The sequence below is a fragment of the Macaca mulatta genome, chromosome 13 (assembly GCF_049350105.2).
Source record: "Macaca mulatta isolate MMU2019108-1 chromosome 13, T2T-MMU8v2.0, whole genome shotgun sequence".
In the NCBI taxonomy this organism is placed as follows: domain Eukaryota; kingdom Metazoa; phylum Chordata; class Mammalia; order Primates; family Cercopithecidae; genus Macaca; species Macaca mulatta.
In genome coordinates this window covers 117896443-117917718 of record NC_133418.1, presented here as the reverse complement: position 1 = coordinate 117917718, position 21276 = coordinate 117896443, and the positions used below count along the sequence as shown (strand labels likewise).

Here is a 21276-nt window from a genome sequence, read left to right as displayed (position 1 = left end):
GGGAATCAGGGGAGTGTCTTCTGGAGGCCACTAAAGCAGGAGTAGCATTTTCATGTTAGCGTGCGCAGGCGGTCTCCGCAGTCCCTCGTGGTCCCGGAGCCTGTCCTGGGGGCCTGCGGGGCGGCTCCCGACCTCGGGCGGGCGCACGCGGGCGGCAGGGGGCGCTGTGCGGCTCGGGGCGGGGGCGGGGCCGAGCCTCCCGCGTGCCCGGCCTCTGTGCGCGCTCGCGCCCCGCCCGCGCCGCCGCCTCTCCCCGCGCGGGCTCTCGGCAGGCGGGAGGCAGCAGGGCCGGCGTTGCAGAGCGGGCCGTGCGGGCTGCGCGGGCGCGGGGAGGCGCGGGCGGCAAACGGCGGGCACCCGGCACCCCGCAGCCGGTACCGGGCGGAGCCGTCGGAGCCGCGCACCGCGGAAGAGCAGGCCCAGGTAGGGTGACGCGCGTCCCCTTTGTGTCGGCATCGCCCGGGCCGGCCGCGGAGCGGGGAGGGCGGGACGCGGCGCTGCGGTGCCGGCCTTGGTGCTCGGGGCTTGCGGCCGCGCCTGCCCCGCTGGGTCCTGCCCGGGCGCCGGGTGGCAGCGGGCGGGGGGCAGCGTCCCTGGCGGGGACTCGCGGGCTTGGTGCAGAGGACGCCCGCCCAGCCCTGGCCATATCCCTGCCCTCGTCCCTGCTCTGCTCCTGCCCCTGCCCTGCCCAACCTCTCGCTGGTGGCGCCCGCGCCTCAGCGCAGTGGGTCGCGGTCTGCGGGTCTGCGCTGCGGCGCGGGATCAGGGCGCCTCGGGCCAGGGTCCCGCGGGCGATCTGGCGGCGGGGCTTTCACGGTTCGGGGCCCCGCCCGCAGACCCTGGGGCTGGAGCCTCGGTCCCAAGAGCAGGTCTGGGAAAGGACTACGCGCCCGGGGCACCGCCACCGGCGGGGAAGGTCGGAACTGGCCAAGAGGACGCCCCGCACATCCCCTGCGCGCGGGGTCCGCGGCCACTACTGCCCGCAGTACCCACCGCGAGCCCTTTCCCGGGGAATGAGCCGCCGCCCAAGCCCCGGAGTTCCCTGCGGGTCTTACCCACCCCAGCCTCCGGCCGCCGCCCCCAAGCCGCCTGCACTGTGCTTGGCTCCCAGCTGTTTGGTCGCTTATGCCATCCTGGAGGCTTCCTGGTTCTGGGGTGAAGGGGTGACTTCTTTACCCTAATGGTCTTCGTAGGCAGGTCTCAGGATGTCCACTCCAAAGTTCGTGGTCTTTTTTCTAGCTAATAATAATTTTTAAAATCCTTTGAACAAATATCCTGCGCTGCCTCCTGCAGGGTCAAGGCTGGGGTAACAGAGGAGTGAGACAAGGCCCCAAGAAACTATCCCCGGTGGATCCCTGCTGCCCTGCGGTGAGAGGGGGTCTGGCTCCTGCACTGGGAGACTGGGAAGAAAGCACTTCCCGTAGTGGGGCCTGGGAGATGGAAGGAGGACATGCCCCAGTGAATGGGGCTGGGGTTGGGGGTTGAGAGTTGATCCTGGCACCTAAGATGCATTTGTAAATGGAATGCCAGGCAGAAAGTAAGTTGGTGTAGGCGCCTGTGGAGCTGTGGGAGTCCCTAGGAGTCAGGGTGGCTTTGCAAGGGAGCGGGGGTCTGAGTCAAAGCTTGTAGGTGGGGCAGGTCCAAGGTGGCAGGAAGGGCCTCTGTCCAGAGAGAGCTGCTCCAGCCAAGGAAGGGGGAGGGACACCGTGAACTTTCCCAGGGGGTTCACCCAGTGGTTCCAAAGGAGACAACAGCCTTTTTGATTGTATTCTCTTCTCCAGTACTGAGATTAGGGAACCTCGTTTTTTTTACTTTTCTAATGCCTTTTACATTTTTTGTTTTTATTTTTAAAGTGTGCAAAGGAAATGTGTCAAATGAGGATATATCGTGAAATCTTTGAATTCTAGGCCAAGACTTTGGGTTTGACTCTGTGTCAGTGGGAGCCATGGATGGTTTTGGAGGAGGAGAGTGATCTGAGCCCTGCTCCAGAGTAATTGCCACAGTGTTGAGTGGAAGGGAAGGCATGGTGCCGTGTGCCTACTGTGGCTTCAGAGTCAGACCCCCACTGGCTGTGGACTTCCACCTGCATCAGGCATCGAAGGTTGTGGATGGATTGAGGACCTCATGAGAAAATGGGTGCAAATAACCCAATTTTAATGGGATGGAAATTTTCCAGACCCAGTGCAATTTGATTTTTGCAGTTTGTGTTTTTAAAGAGGCCCTGATTCTAATGTCAGGAACTCTGGAAGAGGAACTAATGAAGGGCAAACTCAATTGCATGATGCAGGCACCCCCTGGTCATCTGTGCCATGAGGATTTGGGAAACTCAAAGAGCATTGTAAAATGTATATATTTTATAAATAGATTCCAGTGCCCTTAGCTTGCTAGTTGGTAATCCCTGTATCCAGACTGTTACTAGAGTAAGTCACGTCTCCTGGGGATTCAGTGTGGTTTGGGACTTTGAAGGGACCTCACACTGTTTGGCTGAAGCTGCTGAAGTTCAGGGGTAGACGTGCCACTCTGGCAGGCAGCAGCAGGGCCGGGAGCTACAAGCCACGTTGCCTGCCTCTGAGAACATTTTTTTCCCCTGTGGTCCACCATGTGGCCCCACTGCCTACTTTTGTTCACATTTCTCCCTCCTAGAAGCCTTTCCCTCTGGGGGTAGCGATGGAAAGGAAGCCTGCCCTTGGAGACTGACAGTCACAGAACCAGGTGGGCCAGCACCCATCTGCCCTACGAACCCTCATTGTAACCATGGGAACCTTGTAGCTTGGAGAGGAGGGGTCAGGTAGCCCAGGCCACACGAAAAGCTGTGGCTGGTCCAGCCCTGGCATCAGCTTTTCTGGTTCTGTGTGCTGTCCCTTTTTTCCCCACACCTCACTTGCAATAGTGGATGAAGCTGTGCTCGCTGCCCTGCGTGTTGGGTGGTCTGGAAGCACTCAGGATGGTACTGAGCCCTCAGACTCTCCCAGGGAACTGCCAAGCAAGGAACCCCTGGCTTCCCAGGATGTGGGATCTCAGAGGCAGCCCAGAGGCGGGGAATGGAATGCAATGCTTCTAAGGAAGAGGGACTCTCCGTATTTTCTCTGGGGAATGTTCTAACTTTGAGATCCAAGAATGAAGTTGAAGGTGCCTTTCTTTTCTTTAAGAAGTAATCTTTTCCAAGACCAGCCTCCTTTCTCCGTTGCTTCTGCATTACTGAAATATATGAATACCCTTTCTTAATTAGATGAAGAAATTAAATTGAAGCCACTGCTCACATACCTGCTGGGTAGTGGAGCTGAAGAATAGAGCTTATTACAATTTCCTGACCCAGCTGTCTGGCCCTGGGCCAGCGTCTTAACCTCCCTGGATGGCTCCAGTGTTTTGAGGATAAAACTGAGGTGTTGGTCTAAATATTTTCCAAGATCCAGAAATAAAAATGTACTGTTGGATCATATTTTTTTTTCCAGGAGAATAAATATTACAGGACGACTCACCAGGTAGAACCATTCGTAAGGGTCTGTTTGTTTGTTTCCCAAGAGAAAATATTTTTTAACTTTCAGAAGAGTGGCTTTTTTCCGGAGTGAATTGGTGAGAAATGAAGCTTTGAGGAAGGTGCCTCATTGCCTTCACCTTGCTCCACTCCACACATAACCCAAGACCTGAATTTAAAGGTGCTTACTTCCTGGATGTTCTGTAGAACTGGACGATGGCCTTTCTCTAAGGAGCAGGCTTATAAGCTGGATGCAGTGTTCCAGACAAAAGCAAGCTCCTTGATGACATGAAGTGTGTCAACCAGTATTTTATCATCTCAGGTGTGTTTGGCACTCGAGGTGGAGGAGGTGGTGGTTAATATTCATTATGCGTTTGCCTGACTTTCAGGGTTTTGCTTGGATTGTGGATGTAGTTCTCACACAGCCCCATAGCACAGGCATATGTGGCTGTCCCTAGCTGACAGAGGAGCAGAGTGAAGCAGAGAGCGGGGATGTTATCCAAGGTCGCACACACTTCGTCAATTTTGAATCCTGACTTTGAACCCAGAGGCCTGCAGATAAGGACAGATCCCATGACCTTGAGGAGGCTGTCGTCTAGGGAGCGGGAAGCTCAAACATTAACAGATGGTTTGAACGGTGGTGTCAGGGCAGCATGGGAGGTCAGGGCAGAGTGCAGTGGGACTCATAGGAGGATGCCTGGGTCAGCCCCGGGTGGCAGGGAGGCTGCTTGCTGGGGCGATGCTGCTGGTCTGGGATGGGAGGGACGGGTCAGAGTTAGCTAGGCAAATTAGAGGGTCAAGGTCACATTCTGGGCCTGGGAACAGCAAGAAACGGCCTGGGGTGGACAGGGAACTTAGGACCAGCACAGAGGGCCAAGCTTCCCAGCTGCCTGCCTTACCACTAGCCTTTTAGGGTGTCTGGCGGTCTCTGAGCTGTTTGGACCTAGATTTCCATGTGTGACACAGCCGCTTCCATTACTGGCATCTCCTGGAAGCTCCCATCACTGCATTTTCATTTTCACTGTTTTGTTTTGGAGCCTCTTTCTCTGTGTTCCCTCCATTCCCTTTCTTCCTCCTCCAGTTCTACCTGGTGGGAGAGTGAGTTCGGGGAAAGATCCGGGAAACCACCCATAGCGACCATTGTTTTTACAGTCAGTCACTTTGCTCCCATGTCTTCCGAGTGACCCACAGTCGCCTGGGGCCAGCGACTGGGAACCTCTGAACTAGACATTAGCCCAGCGCAGGTGCTGGATATGGCAGTGCAGGCTCTGGGGGCTTCTGCCTGTGGGAGCCTGTGGGAGCAAAAGGGAAGGGTTCCAAGTCCTAAAAGTGGATGTTGTCAGAGTCTTTTACTGATTAAACGGGCTTTTGTATCTGTCCTAGACTGTGCACATCTCTTACAACATTGTGTTCCTGGGAATACTATTTAGGTTTCCCAAGAACGGCTTTCAGGTAATTGTTCGCAGCAGGGCATGTTTATTGTTGATGTGTAGTGTGTGAAGGTCCTCTGGAGGGTAGGGGGGTGCCGAATGCAGCAAGCTCGACTGCCTCCTGCGAGCCATGCAGAGGGGACCTGCCCGCTTTTTTTTCTTTTTCTTTTTCTTTCTTTCTTTCTTTCTTTTTTTTTTTTTTGAGAAGGAGTCTCGCTCTGTCTCCCAGGCTGGAGTGCAGTGGCGCCATCTTGGCTCCCTGCAAGCTCCACCTCCCGGGTTCACGCCATTCTCCTGCCTCAGCCTCCTGAGTAGCTGGGACTACAGGCGCCTGTCACCACCATGCCTGGCTAATTTTTGTTGTATTTTTAGTGGAGACGGGGTTTCACCGTGTTAGCCAGGATGGTGTGGATCTCCTGACCTCATGATCCGCCTGCCTCAGCCTCCCAAAGTGCTAGGATTACAGGCATGAGCCACCGCGCCTGGCCGACCCGCTTTTTCATAGTGTGTCTCAGACTCCAGGGTGTGCCACCTGGCTGGTGATCTGGTGGGTTGCAGGAGTCCCCTCTGTGCACCCTCCATGATTGACTGGTCTGCACCCACTTCTGCAAGTTTCCAGATTCGAGAGTGAACTCTCCGATGTCTGCACCACCTGTTTGATCCCTGCTACAGCCTCTTCAGTGAGGCCTATCCCTATCCTCTGAACAAAAGGAGGCCTGACAGGGAGGCAGCAGCACTTCCCCATGTCCCCATTTGGCTCCTGGGTGTACGGAGTGTTCCCCTTCACAGAAATACTCAGATGTCTGCATGAGGGGACTTTCTCCTCAAGTTCAAACATTCACTGAAATGGAAATGCACTGTAGCTGGAATCACCGCACGCCTTTTTTAACTTTCTTGGGCAGGTTGCGTGCTAAGCCTGTCGGTGTCTGTTAACACTTCTCTATTCAGACACCTCCAGCAACCCTCATTGCCCAAGTTACCTGTGAGCCCGCAGTTGAGTGTTCAAGCCTCTTCCTGCCTTGGCTCCAGCCTGTCTTTCCAGGGCTGATCTCGGCAGCTGCTGACATGTGCCTGGGATGCTCTCCCACCATACATGTGCCAGCTTCCTAATGATTCTTGAAGGCTCATCACAAATGCTGCCTTTCCTTCCAGCTGTAAAATTACCCACATGGGTGGCTGTGGAGATGCTCTCCTCTGACACTGGCATTGCGCAGATGAGAAGATGGAGCCACAGGGAGCAGGAGGGGAGTGGAGTTAAAGCCCCAGGGTCCAAACCAGGTCCTGCATGCCCAGGTGCCTGCATTCTCTCTTTTCTCTTCCCAGGCACAAATGTTTTCCCCACCAGGTGCTTCCATAGCAACTTTTTTTTTTTTTTTTTTTTTTTTTCCAGAACCTGTAGTTGCATTTAAAACTCTCTAATCTAATTTTAGTGATTTATGTAACCATCTTATTTCCTCTCCTAAATTATAATCTCTGCACAGGTAGGAACTTACTCACTTTTACATTCTCTCAGTGCCTATAGTGCTCTTTCTGAATGGATTTTTGTTAAGTGATTGACTACAAGATAGAGAAACCTGGTTTAAGAGGGAAGCCTGGAACAGATTATGAATGAAAACATGGAATTCGAGTTTAAATTCTGTACTCCACCATGATCCGAGCAAATCACATGCTCTCTTTAGGTCAGGTCACAGAACAACACACCGCAAGACTGTGAGAAGTCGGGTGGGAATCTTTGCTTGGGTTTAAGAGTGAGGGTGGTAGAATGTAGCCCAGTGGCCCGGAATGCAGAGAGAGAATCCTGGTACCGTGGTTGTGTAGACACCATGTGAGTGAGATCCAGTGTAATAGCTGGCGAGGCTTCCATGGTTATGTTGCTGGGGGGCCCTGGGGCCCGAGGCACTCTGTGATGCACAGGAGGCATGTGACGTGGCCTTTGCCCGTGATGTACCTCATCCAGCAAAGGGAGACGCATAATGCAGAATGGTTAGGACCAAGCGCCAGAATGTGCCCATCCGAGCGCATGTCCTGGGCGTCTGGTGAGGAAGCGATTGTGGAAACGGGAGTCAGCATAGGTGGGCTTTGGAGAGCTGGGAAGAGTAGAGAAGGGGGTGCTCTGAGCTGTCAGAGAGCGGGGCAAAGACCCAGGCCAGGGAGGGTTTGTTCTGGAGGATACTGAGGAGACAGCGTTGTTGGATGAACCCTCAGGAGCAGCAGAGGAGGGGCCTCTGTCTCTCCTCCGAGCGTGGGACTCATGAAACACTGGGAAGCTTTCGCCAGTGCCTTGGAACAGCTTGCCAGGTAAGGCCCCAGGGCCGGAGATTCCTGTGGTTCTTCCTGTATCGGAGTTGAAGAGCTGCAGCTGCTAAGTGTGCTGTGAAGTGTGTGAGGAGCCGTCCTTCGTGTTCACTGTGTTCTCTGTCTCTGAGGAATCCGTTTTCTGAGTAACTTACGTGCCCTTGGTCTAGGGTGCCAGTTGTGCACTCACAGGCATAACGCAGGCTGTGTGCTCTGAGGGAGCCTTTGCTTTGGGAAGGGTGCGGGCTTGTAGAGACCCTGGGGCTGACTCTTTGACGGATGGAGAATGTCAGGAAGCACCCGGGTCCTTCTGTGAGTTTTCTGGCGACCCCGATTGCCACGCGGCGAATCTTGGTAGCGTATGCACTGGAGCGATGTAGTCTAGGGCAGTGGCATCCAAAATGCTTCCAGGAGACTTTCTGAGTTGGCACCGTAGATCTGAACTCTCTTGACTAAAACACGCGCATTTCCTTCTAATCACTTGGCAGAAGTAGGAGGATTGTAATCCCTAGTGTGGACGGGATGGGGCTGGCTCTGTGCCACAGATCTCACTCACAGGTCGCAGGTCTTTCTTCTTTTTGTCTCAATGAAGCAGTAGCCAAGGCCCTGAAAACTGAGCCAGTCTGGTCGTTGGTGGCCGGCAGAGTGGTGGATAGGGCCAGGTGTATTAGGAAAAAGAAAAAAAAAATCTCTTCAATCCATCGTGAGACCCTAAGAAACCAGCTGTGTTTCAGCTTCTGTCCTCCTCCTCCCTCCCCAGTTGCTCTCTTTACTTCCCTCATTATCATGTGTAGGGGTAAAAATGGCCAGATATGAGAGTAAGATTTCCCATTTATCCAAGGACAGAAGCAGGCAGGAACCTCAGGATCTGATGTGGGCAAGCCACAGGTAAAGGGCAGGTTCAAGGCCCAGAATACAGGTAGATGATTCTCTCTAATATCTGCCTGCATCTTCACGTGGCTGTCTTCTCTCTCTGTCTCTGCGCTGGGAGTGCGTCTCTTCTCACAAGGACATCAGTCATGTTGGATTAGGGCCAACCCTGTTGATCTCATCTTCGCTTGATTGCATCTGCAAACACCCTAATAAGGTCACATTCATAAGCATCAGGGGTTAGGAGTTCAATATATCCTTTGTGGGAGACATGATTCAACACACACACATGTGTGCACACACACACATAAGCACACACATACACATGCATCGATACACACAACACATATATAGGTACCAGTATCAGGTGTGGTGTGTGTTTGTGTTTGGATATGTTAGCATATGTTTGGCCAGCAGCATAGCACTTATTAACAAGGACTTAAACAGCTTTCTGTTTCCTTGATAGCAAGGCACTGAAGGTAGGTGCTTGCTTCCAGGCGCTGGTGCAGTGGCTTGGGATGTTACTGAGAGCCCAGGTTCTCTCTTCTTTCTGCTCTGCCATCCTCAGCATGTTTTCCTTTGCTCCATGATGCAAAAGGGCTGGCCACCGCTGTGGCACATCTGTGTTTCAGGCAGTGAGAGAGGTGGGGGATTTGGTGTCAGCTGCATCTGTCCATTTTTGTCAGGAAGCGACAAGCTTTTCCAAAAGTTTGGTGGCTGACTCTATTCAGGGCCCAGTGCCAGAGCTGGGCTACGTGACTGGCTCCTGGAGAACGAGAAGGTGAGAAAATGAGGGTCTGCCTGGGAGAAGGTCCTGGAGGAATGGACAGGATAACACATGCGAGAGAACTGCCCCATGCAGGGGTTGGCCGTGCTAGGCCTTGATAACTGCCTTTCCCTCTCCTACCTGCTCTTCCTGGCAAAGCAGGAGCCCATATGGATTAGGCCCAGAGCCATGTGCATGCAGCTTCAAGGCTGCAGGTGTGGTGCTACGCACACCTGTGCGTTCCATCAGTAGGTTCGGTGTGGGTGCATTGTGGGCCGGGAATCCCGGTCCTGTCCTGGTCATCTTTGTACCCCTCTAGCACCCGACACACAGTCGTCTCATAGGAGGCGCTCAATAAATATTTGTTGAGCTGAATTTGCATCTTTTCCCTTCAAAGACTTTTGAGTCCAGAAACAACCACACCCATTCACTATAATATTCATGAATATCTTACTCTTTATTTCTATTGTTGTTGTTCTTTATTTACTTTTGTTCTTTTATCCATCATTTGGCAAAAACTACTTGGTACCAGGGATTCAACGACACATTGAGGACTATATAGTGAAGGTGAGGACTTGCAGAGAGGAAGGGATGGGGCGGAGTTGGGGGTGCCCTTTCTGAAACAAGGGAGAGTTTACCGTTCTGGAGTCCACATGGCAGGGATTCGTCTCTTAAACTTGAGGAATTTTATTGAGTCCAGTTTCACTTTAGTAAAAACAAACAGAACACGTAGGAAGCCCTATTGGTCCCGTCAGGTTGCCTGCTCTTCACTTCTGTTTGTGAAATAGCACAGGATTTTAGGTGCAGGGTTTTTCACATGCTGAATAAATATTTGTGTAGCCTTCGTTCTAGGCCAGGTACTGTGCTGTCAACTGTGAAAACCTGAGTAAGACTCAGAAGGACGTGTTGCAGCTCCTCCTGAAAGGAATGCACAATTTCTGCCTGCTGATTGGCCGAGGGAAGCATTTCTTATCTGTTAATACTTTAATCACTCCTGGGACTCTCTCCCTTTGGCCTACAGCTCTGCTTCCTTGACAGTGACCTTGTTATTTTTTCTGTCCCTGGCCATGTGCAGTGGATCCAGCCTTTCCTCGGGAGGACCAGCATGACTGTGCCTGCCTGGGCGACTGATCAGGGCCTTGAGCTGTGTCCTGCTAGCCTGGCAGATAAGGGCTGCTTTCCGGAGGCAGGCAGGACTTGTTCCTTGTGCAGCAGGGAAAACAGAATGCAGACAGGCGGAGGCGAAGCGAGGACCTGGAGCCAGGCTGTCCTCTGTGGTAGCCACTGGCCCTGTGGGGCCCCGGAGCGCGTAAACTCTGGCCAGTTCCAGTTGAGCTGTGCTGTCAGTGGGTTTGGGGTGTGAAAAACAGAATGTAAAGTACCCACTCATAATTGTTATATGGATTATATGTTGAGATGATTATATTTGGGCTATATTGGGTTAAATAAAATATATTACTAAAACTAATTTCCCATGCTTTTTAATAAAATGTGGCTATCAGAAAATTTACAATGATGTGTGTGGCTTACATCAGACTGAATTTCTGATCTGGAGGCCTTGGAGAACTGTGCTTCTTTCCAGGTTACCAGCCTTTTGACCAGCTCTTCTAGAGTGCTTACCTGCCCTGGATTCTGGGATCCCAGCATGGACAGGGTCCCTTGCCTGCATCTGGGGGCCTGGTTTGTGCCATTTCACTGTCACTAGGCACATCGTACATGCCTTGAGGTTAGTTGTGGATGGTTCAGACTCTTGTCCCACTTGTCCAATTGGGGCATGTCCGTCTCTGTAGCCTGTATTATTCAGACTCAGCTCTTCAACCAGCTCAACTCTGTTCAGTCTCAATTCAGATTCCAACGTGTTTGGGTCTTTTAAAAAAATGTGTAAAATGGAGGGTTTGGGTTCGATGAATTTAATATTTTTCCTTAAAACACTCTACTGTCAGAATCTACCCTGCTGTCCATCATCTTTGCATCAAGTTCATTGCCGCAGGCCCCCTTCATTTCTCCTCTGGGTCCACCACCTGCCTGTGTGTTTGCCTGTGGCATTCTCCTGGCCTTCAGCTGTCAGGGCAGACGGCACCCAATGGATCTTGCACATATGTTTGATTCCCAGTGAAGACTGGTTGAGAGAAACCTCTCCCATACCTGTCTCTTCTCTGCACACCCTACATCTGCACCACAGACCAAGTACGCACGTCTAGAATACCAGACACGCCCCCAAGCCACCAGCTCCTAGCCCAGGTACTGCTCTCCTTCGCTGGCCTTCTGCATGCCCTGGCCTCCGTGCTCCTCCCTTCCTTTCTGGCGACTGCACATTCCTCATTTGAGCCCTTGTCTTCAGAGTTGCCCCAGATTTTTTTCCACATCTTTGAAACCTGTGGCTTTTGCTGACCTTTTCTCCATGGTTGGCTCCAAGGCCTCCTATCACCTGACACCCTCTGTGGTCAAGGGCTTCCCTGTGAACTTCCTCCTCACCTGCTTTTTCCTGCATCCCCAGTGTCTCCTGCTGTGGCACCCTGCCTTCGGTGATGGTCAGAAACTGGCCCATCCTCTTCCTGCCACTTCTGGGGATTCTGCGTGCCCCCTTCAGGCCTCTTCAGTTCCCTGAGCAGCTCTGGCATTTTGGGGGTGACATGGAATGAAGTCAGCATCCATTTGCTCCCTAGACACAGCAGACTTGGTGCCGAGGGCCTATGAGCTTTGCCAAATGAAATATTTTAAAAAATTGGAAACAAGTATTAGCTCTAGAGTATTAAAAAAAAAAAACACCAGAATTGGTGTTACCACGTATAACATGTCAACAAAAGTTAACTGTTATTGACTTGATTGAAACTCCATGCATAGTTACATAGAAATTGTATTTAACCTGATGTGAGGGTACTTTTCAGTTTTTGGCATAAAGAGAGATGAGACCTGTGGAAGTCACGTGCCCCTGAGTTAAATACCGCCCTTGCCACCATATTTTATCTCTACCCAACTCTCCTTGACAGTGGAATTGAGACTGAGTTTGACATTTATTTGTTGCGCTTCCATAGGGTGAATGTACAGTGAGCTGGGCTCCTGGAACTAAGCCGTGGGTGTTACTCATTTTGAATTTCCAGTGCAGGACGTGGTATGCTGAACTTCACTTGGGAACTTTTCACTGAACTCTCTCTCTCTCTCTCTATATATATATATATATTTATTTTAAATAAGGAACATTGGAATCCTGCCTGAAGGTCTGTGTTTTCTTTTTACTGAAACACCACAATGTGGTGGTTTTCGAAACCACGCATGTCTATAAACTGACCTCAAATGGCAAAAACCCTTAGCTGAGGTGCTAATAAAAATAATTATTGTGAAGCTTATACAATTGTAGTTTGGAAGACTTTGAATTATATTTGAATATTTCCTGGTATTGACTTATATGTTATCCACACCTACTGTTTATGTAGAAATCAATTTATTTAAAATATGACTACCATTATGTGATAATAAATAGCTTTGGAGATAGAATAAAGTTTTTCTTGTTAAGCAAGGAACTGTTATTTTTTTTTTTTTAAATTCTATAACTACCATTATGTGATAATAAATAGCTTTGGAGATAGGATAAAGTTTTTCTTGTTAAGCATGGAACTGTTATTTAAAAAAAAAAAAAATTCTATGACTACCATTATGTGATAATAAATAGCTTTGGAAATAGGATAAAGTTTTTCTTGTTAGCATGGAACTGTTATTTAAAAAAAAAAAAAATTCTAAGAGAAAGTAGCTAAAGTGCATTTCCTAATATGATGAAGTGGGCCCTGGTGTAGGAAGGAAACAAATATAAATCATGTTGGCTCGGCAGAAAGAATGAATTTCTAGACCTAAACTGGTGAAAGGATGGCTTAAGGAAGGACACAGTATTTTTATTTGCAATGGTGTGATTACTTTGCACGGTTGCACTTTGGGGAATCCAGCTCCAAGAAATACTAAATGTGGAGAAAAATAAATGCTTGATGCGCAAATGTATTTCTTCATGTTTTTTAAAGAATAATAGCCCCAAATGGAAAACATCTAAATATAGTTAAGTAAATATCATGCTCTAATTAGATAAGATTTTTGGAGATAGTGGGCATGAGAAATGTTTATATTATTAAGTGAAAGCAGTGGTGAGGCAGAATAGTACAGTTTGATGTACAAACTTGAAAAATGTGCAGAGGAGAGAGAGGAATCAGAACTCTTAAGGACTGTGACATTTTTTCTATTTTTTATTTTTCAATTATGGTTATATTTCATTTTTAGTGAAGTAAATTATTTTAGTTTTGTAAAAAAATAGTTGTAAATTCAGTCACTCGCTCAGTCCACACAAATTTTATTACTTCATATACCAAAAATACATGTATACAGACACATGCCCACCACACACACACACGTATATCTATGTGTATGTGTCTATAGACACACACACACACACATACATGTGTATATATACGTATAATTTTTTTTTTTGAGACAGGATCTTGCTCTGTCACTTCGGCTGGAGTGCAGTGGTAAAATCTCGGCTCACTACAGCTTTGATCTCTGGGACTCAAGCAATCCTCCCACCTCAGCCTCCTGAATAGCTGGGAGCACAGGTGTGTGCCACCACACCCAGCACGTTTTTATATTTTTTTGTAGAGGTGGGGATTTGCCAGGTTGCCCAGGCTGGTCTCGAATTCTTGAGCTCAAGCAGTCCTCCCACCTCAGCCTCCCAAAGTTCTCGGATTACAGGCTTGAGCCGCTGCACCTGGCTAACTATATATATTTCAACCAGTACATCCACATTATATTATAAGTGGACATTTTGCTGCCGTGGAGTTGAAGTGAAACAAGGAAGAAACCCTCCTATTGTTAATAAACTGGACAAAGCTATGCAGGCACGCACATTGCTCCTAAAGGGCTGCCCTCCCAGGCTGACCTGATACCGTACACCTGCAGGTCTGGCTGAGAGCACTGTTCATGTCAGCACTGGGACAGCGTGCCCGGCAGAGTCCAGAAGCATCTCCTAGTGCAGCGGTTGTGGTCAGTGTTTGAGCAGAGAAGGCAAGACTGTGGGGACAGAGACAGGATCCTGCTCAAGACTTCAGGCCCCACTGGATTTGTGAAAAGACCTGTGACCTCTCTGTAAATGTTCCTGTTTTATTCATCTCTAAAATGAGAATAGTACCAGGGTTACTTATTTTGTGGGAATCTTCTGAGGATTAAAGAAATCATGCCCATGAAACTTCAAAGGAAAACCTTGAAGTCCTATCCAAAATGCAGATCCACAAATTACCCTTGGAATTCCATAGGTGGGAAGCTGGGTTTTGGGAATGGGGAGGGACAGGCCTGCTGACAGTATTCAGAATCCACGGTGGAGAGCTTAATTGGCTTAATAAAAGACTGCCCTCTGGTCCACAAAAATGGAAGTATTTGACCCATGTAGTTTTTTCCCTAGGTTTCAGGTAAAGATAGCCTAGATGAAATAATGCCGTATTTCCATTTTTTCTCAATTTTCCGTTTTGGTGGTGGTTTGGTTTTAAAGTTATGGTGAAAATGCCAGTGGCTCTTGTGTTATCTAGAAGTGTGCTGTTTAATCTCCAGATATTTAGAGATTTTTCCATCTCTCTTTCTCTTACTAATTTCTAGTTTAATTCCATTGTAAAATGAGGGCATACTTTGTATGATTTTTGTTTTTTTCTTTATTTTTACATTGAAGGTGTGGTTTGTGGCCTGGACTCTTCCCTTTGAACTAAAGGAATGTGTATTCTACTGTTGCTGGATGGAATATTCTTTAACAAGTAGATCAAGTTGATTGTTAGTGCTCTTCAGTTCAACTGTGTTCTTATTGATTTTCTGCCTGCTGAATTTGCCCATTTCTGATAAAGGGGTGTTAAAGTCTACAGCTTTTAGTGGTGGATTTGTCTGTTTCTCCCTGCAGTTCTGTCAGTTTTGCCATATGTATTTTGATGCTCTGTGGTAAGGTATTACGTGTTTAGCATTGTTATGTCTTGGAAAATTGATCCTTTATTATTTTGTGATGGCCCTCTTTGTTGTGATGATTTTTTTCTTGCTTTGAATTCTGCTTTATCTGAAATTAAGATAGCCAGTCCAGTTTTCTTCTGATTAGTGTTAGCATGGTATATCTTTTTCCATCCCTTTACTTTTAACATGAATCTTCCTGTTCGAAGTGGGTTTCCTGTGGACAACACAACAGGTAGTTGACGCCTGCTATTTTAGCCACCCTGAATATCTGTACCTTTTTTTTGTTTGTTTTTGTTTTTGTTTTTTTTTTTTTTGAGACGGAGTCTCGCTGTGTCTCCCAGGCTGGAGTGCAGTGGCCTGATCTCGGCTCACTGCAAGCTCCGCCTCCCGGGTTCACGCCATTCTCCCGCCTCAGCCTCCCAAGTAGCTGAGACTACAGGCGCCCGCCACCACGCCCGGCTAGTTTTTTGTATTTTTAGTAGAGACGGGGTTTCACCATGTTAGCCAGGATAGTCTCGATCTCCTGACCTCGTGATCCACCCACCTCGGCCTCCCAAAGTGCTGGGATTACAATATCTGTACCTTTTAACTGGTATATGTAGACCACTCACAATTATACATACTTTTAAAATAGAAAATACTGTGTATTGCTATTCGGAGATTTTTTTTTCCTTAGTATATTAGGTTACCTTATTCCTTTACAAAGTTACATAGCCAAAGGAATTGCTTTCTAAGTTCTTTAAAATTGGTATGTGTTTTATCTCACCATTCTAAATAAACTATTTTTTCCTGTGGTAATGCCTCTACTATAACAAGCTTCTCATTTTGTGCCTAATTTGGTATCCGGTCGGGTAAATCAATTGGTTCTTTGTGAGCAGTTTAAGCCTAAGACTCAGCTTCATTTTTATGAGTGATATCTTAGAATGAGGAATGGTGGCAGAATTAGCCAAATGCCTTTTATCACAATAAGAGAATTTTAAACAATACTCAGTTAATTGATAACCAATGAACCAACGAGTTTGTTCCATAGCTATAATTTGACAAATGTCTCCACTGCTGAAGAGTGTATTTTATTTTACCCCAGAGAAGACGAGTGCAAAATAACTCACTGCAGGGCAACTCTAAAGGGATCCCTGTGTTTCCCAGTGTACAGACTATTAGTATACGATGCATGCAAACAGAGAGGTGCTTTATCGAAGCGGGACAAGACCTCTATTCATAGTAAAGTCAAACAAACCACACATGTAAAAACCTCCACTTATAGGGGCTGCATAAGCTTAACTGCACAGAGCTGTACTGCTTTTTGAAATATTAACTTGCCAGTTCAGCAACGGCTACGAAAACAATCCTAGACTTGGAAATTGAAAGACTGGAGGGATTCCTTTGGAACCCCGTTGTGTACATGTGTGTGAGGAATTGTAGGTAAGTGGGAGGGTCTGTCTTGAGCAGTATTTTGCTGTGATAACTGGTGGGCACAGAGTCTAAATGTTCCTTCATTATGGAGAAGAGGGAGAAAGGATATGGAGAAGGAAGAGCCTCCACTGACTTGGATTTCTGTGTGGATTTCAGAGCAGACCCTACTCTAAGGATTTGCTTCAGTGAGGCTGCAATGCAAAGAAACGCTGTCTTTTTGTGGGATTTTAATTTAGAGCTTGCAACATGTTATACTTACGAGATACAATCCTTGGTGAGGCAAAATAAAAATAGTTGTTTTCTCTCAGTGTATAGTGTCTCATGGGTACTGTATCGAAAGCCTCTAAAAATTTAAAGTTATGAATGCAGAGAGTAAAAAACAACTTTGAAAGGAAAAAAAAATGGAGAATAAAATTCCCTTTATTCTAAAGCAATTATCCACAGGTTTTTTTTTCAAATTTTAATTCTTCTAGAAAAATTGTATTGTGAGTATAGAACTTAAATGTGTGTTCACAAATGGGATCATGGTGTATAAATATTTTTGTACTGTGACTTTTTATTTGCTGATATATCTTAGACATCTTTTCGTGCCAAAACATGAAATATTAACTAAGGTTCAACTTATTCTTCACTCATATAGCTGCATTATTTATTCAGCTTTTCTTCTGTTGATGTAAAATAAGTTGTGTATGTAAGTAGATTTTCCGTTTTTGCTGTTGTGAAGATTGCTTCCAGGGTTTTTTGGTTTTTGTTTCATTTTGTTTTAACATACACATGATTTTTTTTTTTTTTTTTTTGCCAATGTTTCTCTAGAGTAAATACTTAGGACAGCACATGTGGGTCAGAGTTATGTGTGTTTTATATTTTCATCTGTTCCTAAGTCGTTTTCCAAAATGACATCTATTGTTGTACTGCTAAAAAATGAAGAGAGTTCCTCTTTCTCCACATTCCACAGTGTTGGGTTTTTATTCAACAGTATCGAGGTTTTTCATCATTGCTGATCTGACAAGTGAAATATGGTATCTTTTTACTTCACGTCTTTAATTAGGAGTAAGTTTCAGTGGGAGCTGAAAACAGCTTTTCAAATGTTTATCAGCTACTAGTATTTCTCTTTCTGTGAACCTGTTCACATTCTTTACCTGCTTTTCTATTGCAGTGTTTTCTATTGATATTTTTCTGTATAAATTAAAAGTATTAATTCTTCATTACATGTAATGAGAGTAATTATTCCCAGTTTTGTTATTTACTTTTTACTTGTCTTATGTTATTTTTTTCCAAATAGAAATATAATTTTTATGTAGTTAGAACTTTACCACTTCCTTATTTTTGAGGTTTGCTTTAAAGGCCTTTCTCCCTGCTGGGTTATACATATTTTAGTTATTTTTTTCCTCAGGTAAAATTGTAGTTTTACTTCTAGCATTGTTAGGAAACCAGCCTAATCTTTTTTTCCCAGCCTATTTTTTCCCCACCTATAGCTATTTGTCTGAAAACTGCTTAGTGAATAACCCATCTTTCTTCTATTGTTCTGAGACACTACTTAGAAGTATTTAAAGATATCTGCATAGAAGACTTTGTGGAGTCCTGGGTAACAGCAGAGCTCTGCATCTGGACGTGGGTTGCCACTCACAGCTATCTGACCTGGGCAGATATTTTAACCTGTTTCCTCTTCTGTAAGATGCAGCTCTTTTGCAGTAGCTGTACTTTTGCCAATATTGTGCATATCACAGCCAAGTTCAGTGACTGTCACATGGTCATCACTCAAGAAAAAGAAAAAAACCACATGGTCAGGGTGGAGTGGGCGCTATCTGTGCTTCTCATTGCCGCTTCCAGGCCATTGTGCCTTCTTCCTCCCTAAAACTTCCCCTGCTCCCTTGAGACATGTGCCATCAGGCTTTACTGTCCCTCTTCCTTCTTCTTTGAACCTTCTACAGATGCCCCCTCCTTTTGTCCTCCTCTGTATTCATAGATGAGTTTAGCAACGAATTCACCGTCTTCATCTTCCTTCCTGTTACTACTTTAGCCTTTTCAACATCTGCATAGCAGGCCATTTCAAAACTGGATCCCTCACTTTCTTCTTTGGCCTCCTTTTGGTCATCCTCTTTGTCTTACATGAACTGCCCATTCCTTCAGTAACATCCTGTTCTTCTAAAATCTGGACATCCAGCATCCTGTTCTGAGGTCGCCACCCTCTCCGTGCAGCTCCCTTTGCAGCTCCCCCTGCAGCTCCCTTTGCAGCTCCCTGTTCTTCTTCCCTCACTGGTCACTCTTCATTCCTGAACCGTGTCTCTTTGTTTGGACATCCGAGGGCCCCATGGCTCCATCCTCAGGCCTCTTTTGCTGTCTTTCCCTTCTATATCCCTGCCCAGATGAGCTCATTTATCCCCCAGTGTTAATGTTAACAGCATGTAGATAGGATGGCCTTTCACTTTGTGTCACCAGACCACCCCCAAGAGCCCGTGCTTGTCGTGGGCACAGCAATCTGCACACCTACCCTAGGGCTTCTGAGGGACACCCCTGTCATGGACAGGGCTGCTCACACGACCGTTCAGGACAAAAGTCTGGAAGCGTCTTTGACTTCTTTCTTTCCCTCCCTCCTTCCCTGCCACCCTTCCTTTCTCCCAGCAGATCTTTGGGAGGTACCTTCAGAATCTGTCGGGTGTCTGCTTCTCACTGCTTTCACTATTCCTTTAGGCCAAGCCACCTAAGGGAACAGTTCCCTTAGGATCTCTGGCGGCTCGGCCTACGGGAACAGTGAAGGCGGGGAGCGCTTCACTCTCAGTGCTTGTGAGGAGCAGTGAGCATGTTTGTGGAGCATGTTCTTCCTCTGTACATTCGCATGCCCTGCTTCCTCATTTCATCCAGGACTCACTTGAGATACCACGTCTTCAGAGAGGCCTTAAAGACTAAGAAAATAGCATATCCTTTCTTTACCTGGTTGTGTTTTATTGTAGCTCTTATCACTAGCTGATGGCATGTGTGTACACACACCCCCCACACACACATACATAGATGCATATATACACATGTATACACATACATGCGTCTTTAGATGCGTGTGTGTGCATATAGAGAAATACTCAGACTGCAAAATTCTAAAGGTTTTGAGTGGTTGTCACTGACTTTTTTTTCTCATAAGCCTTTTTATTGTAGTGATTTCAGCTGCTGCTATTTTGGTGCCTTTATTTAATAAGGAGTCATCTTATATAATCTTTAAAAATCACCAACGGGATCCTTTTCTGTATTGATATACACACACTTGGTGAAAGAAATAAATGAATAAAATAATTTCTTTAATATATGTTTTTTTGCATCAGGTTGACTTTCTCAGGTTATTCTGAACCATTGAGTCTTTTGTTCATAATTTGAAGTAGCATCTGTGTTCCCAGAAAGGTGTAAATTAATTAATTGTATTGAAATCACCAGAGAAGCACACTGTTAGGAAATGAGAAGCCTCATCCTGTCCTTCAGTATATCAGAGTTTTTTCAATGACACATGGTAGTGTGTGTGTGTGTGTGTGTGTGTGTGTGTGTGTGTGTGTGTGTGTCACCGAGGGCCAGGTGCGTTCTTACAGATTCCTGCATAGTCTGAGCTCCTTGAGAGCAGAAACCACATCTTATTCACCTTGATATCACGCCTACCTGCTGTCTCAGCACATGGTCGAGGTGCAAGAAAAGGCTGAGGAGTGCATGAACATTTACTACAGATGTTTCTGCTAAAACCCAATACATGCATTCCTGGTGTTCTGTAAAACCAGGTACTAAAAATGTGGGGGCTTCTTGAGTATTGAGGAACTGACCCCTCAATACCCGTGTGGCTTTGTAGCCAGAGTAGTATGAAGAACAATTCTTGATACCTGGGCACACATGCAGCTTGGCTGGAGGCTGTAAGTTAAAAATATGGATGACAAACAAGCAAGTGAAATGCATGGCACTTCATTAGCGCCTGTTTGCTGGTGCTGAGAAAATGCGGATGCCAGTTAGCTATGTGACCGTGGGCCACTGTCCAGTTGGGGGCAGGAGGCTTTGCAACCTGCCAACAGCCCAGGAGCCACACTGGGCTCCCAGCACACCCCTCTGGGCAGAGAGCTCTGTGGCCAGGCTCTCTTTATAAATCTTTTTATAACGCAGCTGGGAAAGGCTTCATTTGCCAGTGCACCAGCTGAGCAGAGAGCTTGTCTTCCTGCTGGAGGTTATAATTCTGTTTATAAGCTCTCTTACCTGGGAAAAATGGCAGAAGCTGTAGTAAAAGACATTATATTGTCTTTTATTTGAAGGCTCAGAATTTATTGCCAAGTAAAGGCAGAGAATAGATTTGCAACAAAGTGGATACCGTTTTCTGGAATGGGTATCTAGATGCTGCTCAGGACTGAGGAGGAACAGCTTTCTGGAGGTGAGAGGCTTGCTCTGTGCACCGCCGGTGACGTTCGGAGGCTGGGTCAGGGCTCTCAGCTGGCGGAGATATTAGCATTAAAGACTTTAGCTTGAGCAGCCTCGTCCTGAGTGCTGCAAAAAATTAGCATCCTCAGACTGCATGTGGGCAATGCTTGCTATTTTAGTAAAGGAGCAGTAACAAGGGAATATCTACCAAAAAGATACGTGGGCCTGTCCACCAGGCTGTGTCTTCTGGTCAGATGGAAACACCGCTCCTCTGATTCTCTGCTTTGAGAAAACTAGGATGGCCCTGCAGAGGCAGAGGGGGAGAGAGAAAGATGCAGTGGAATTTGTTCTTTGCTTCCCGAACAGAAATGCCTAAAGTTAAGCAGAATTTACATATAGTGTTACAGTCTTGATGAACAAAAGCTATACTGAGAAAGAGAACATTTGGGAAAACCTGAAGTAATCTTGCCTTCGTCTTTTACATTTTTTTCCACTTGGCATGTTTCTTTCCTCTCCTCTCCTCTCTCCTCTCTCCTCTCCTCTCCTCTCCTCTCCTCTCCTCTCCTCTCCTCTCCTCTCCTCTCCTCTCCTCTCCTCTCCTCTCCTCTCCTCTCCTCTCTGCTCCTCTCCTCTCTTCTCCTCCCCTTCCCCCTCCCCCTCCCCCTCCCCCTCCCCCTCCCCCTCCC

General features: G+C 47.1%; 1 protein-coding gene across 4 annotated transcripts in view; it reads left to right on the top strand.

Moving 5' to 3' along the window:
- Window positions 1-242: 242 nt before the first annotated feature.
- Window positions 243-21276, top strand: part of RNF144A (ring finger protein 144A) — a 160129-nt gene continuing 139095 nt past the window's right edge. For all 4 annotated transcript variants that reach the window (XM_077958722.1, XM_077958723.1, XM_028832005.2 and 1 more), the window contains exon 1: window positions 243-423. The gene's annotated coding sequence lies outside the window, so the exon portion shown is untranslated. The remainder of the gene's footprint in view (window positions 424-21276) is intronic.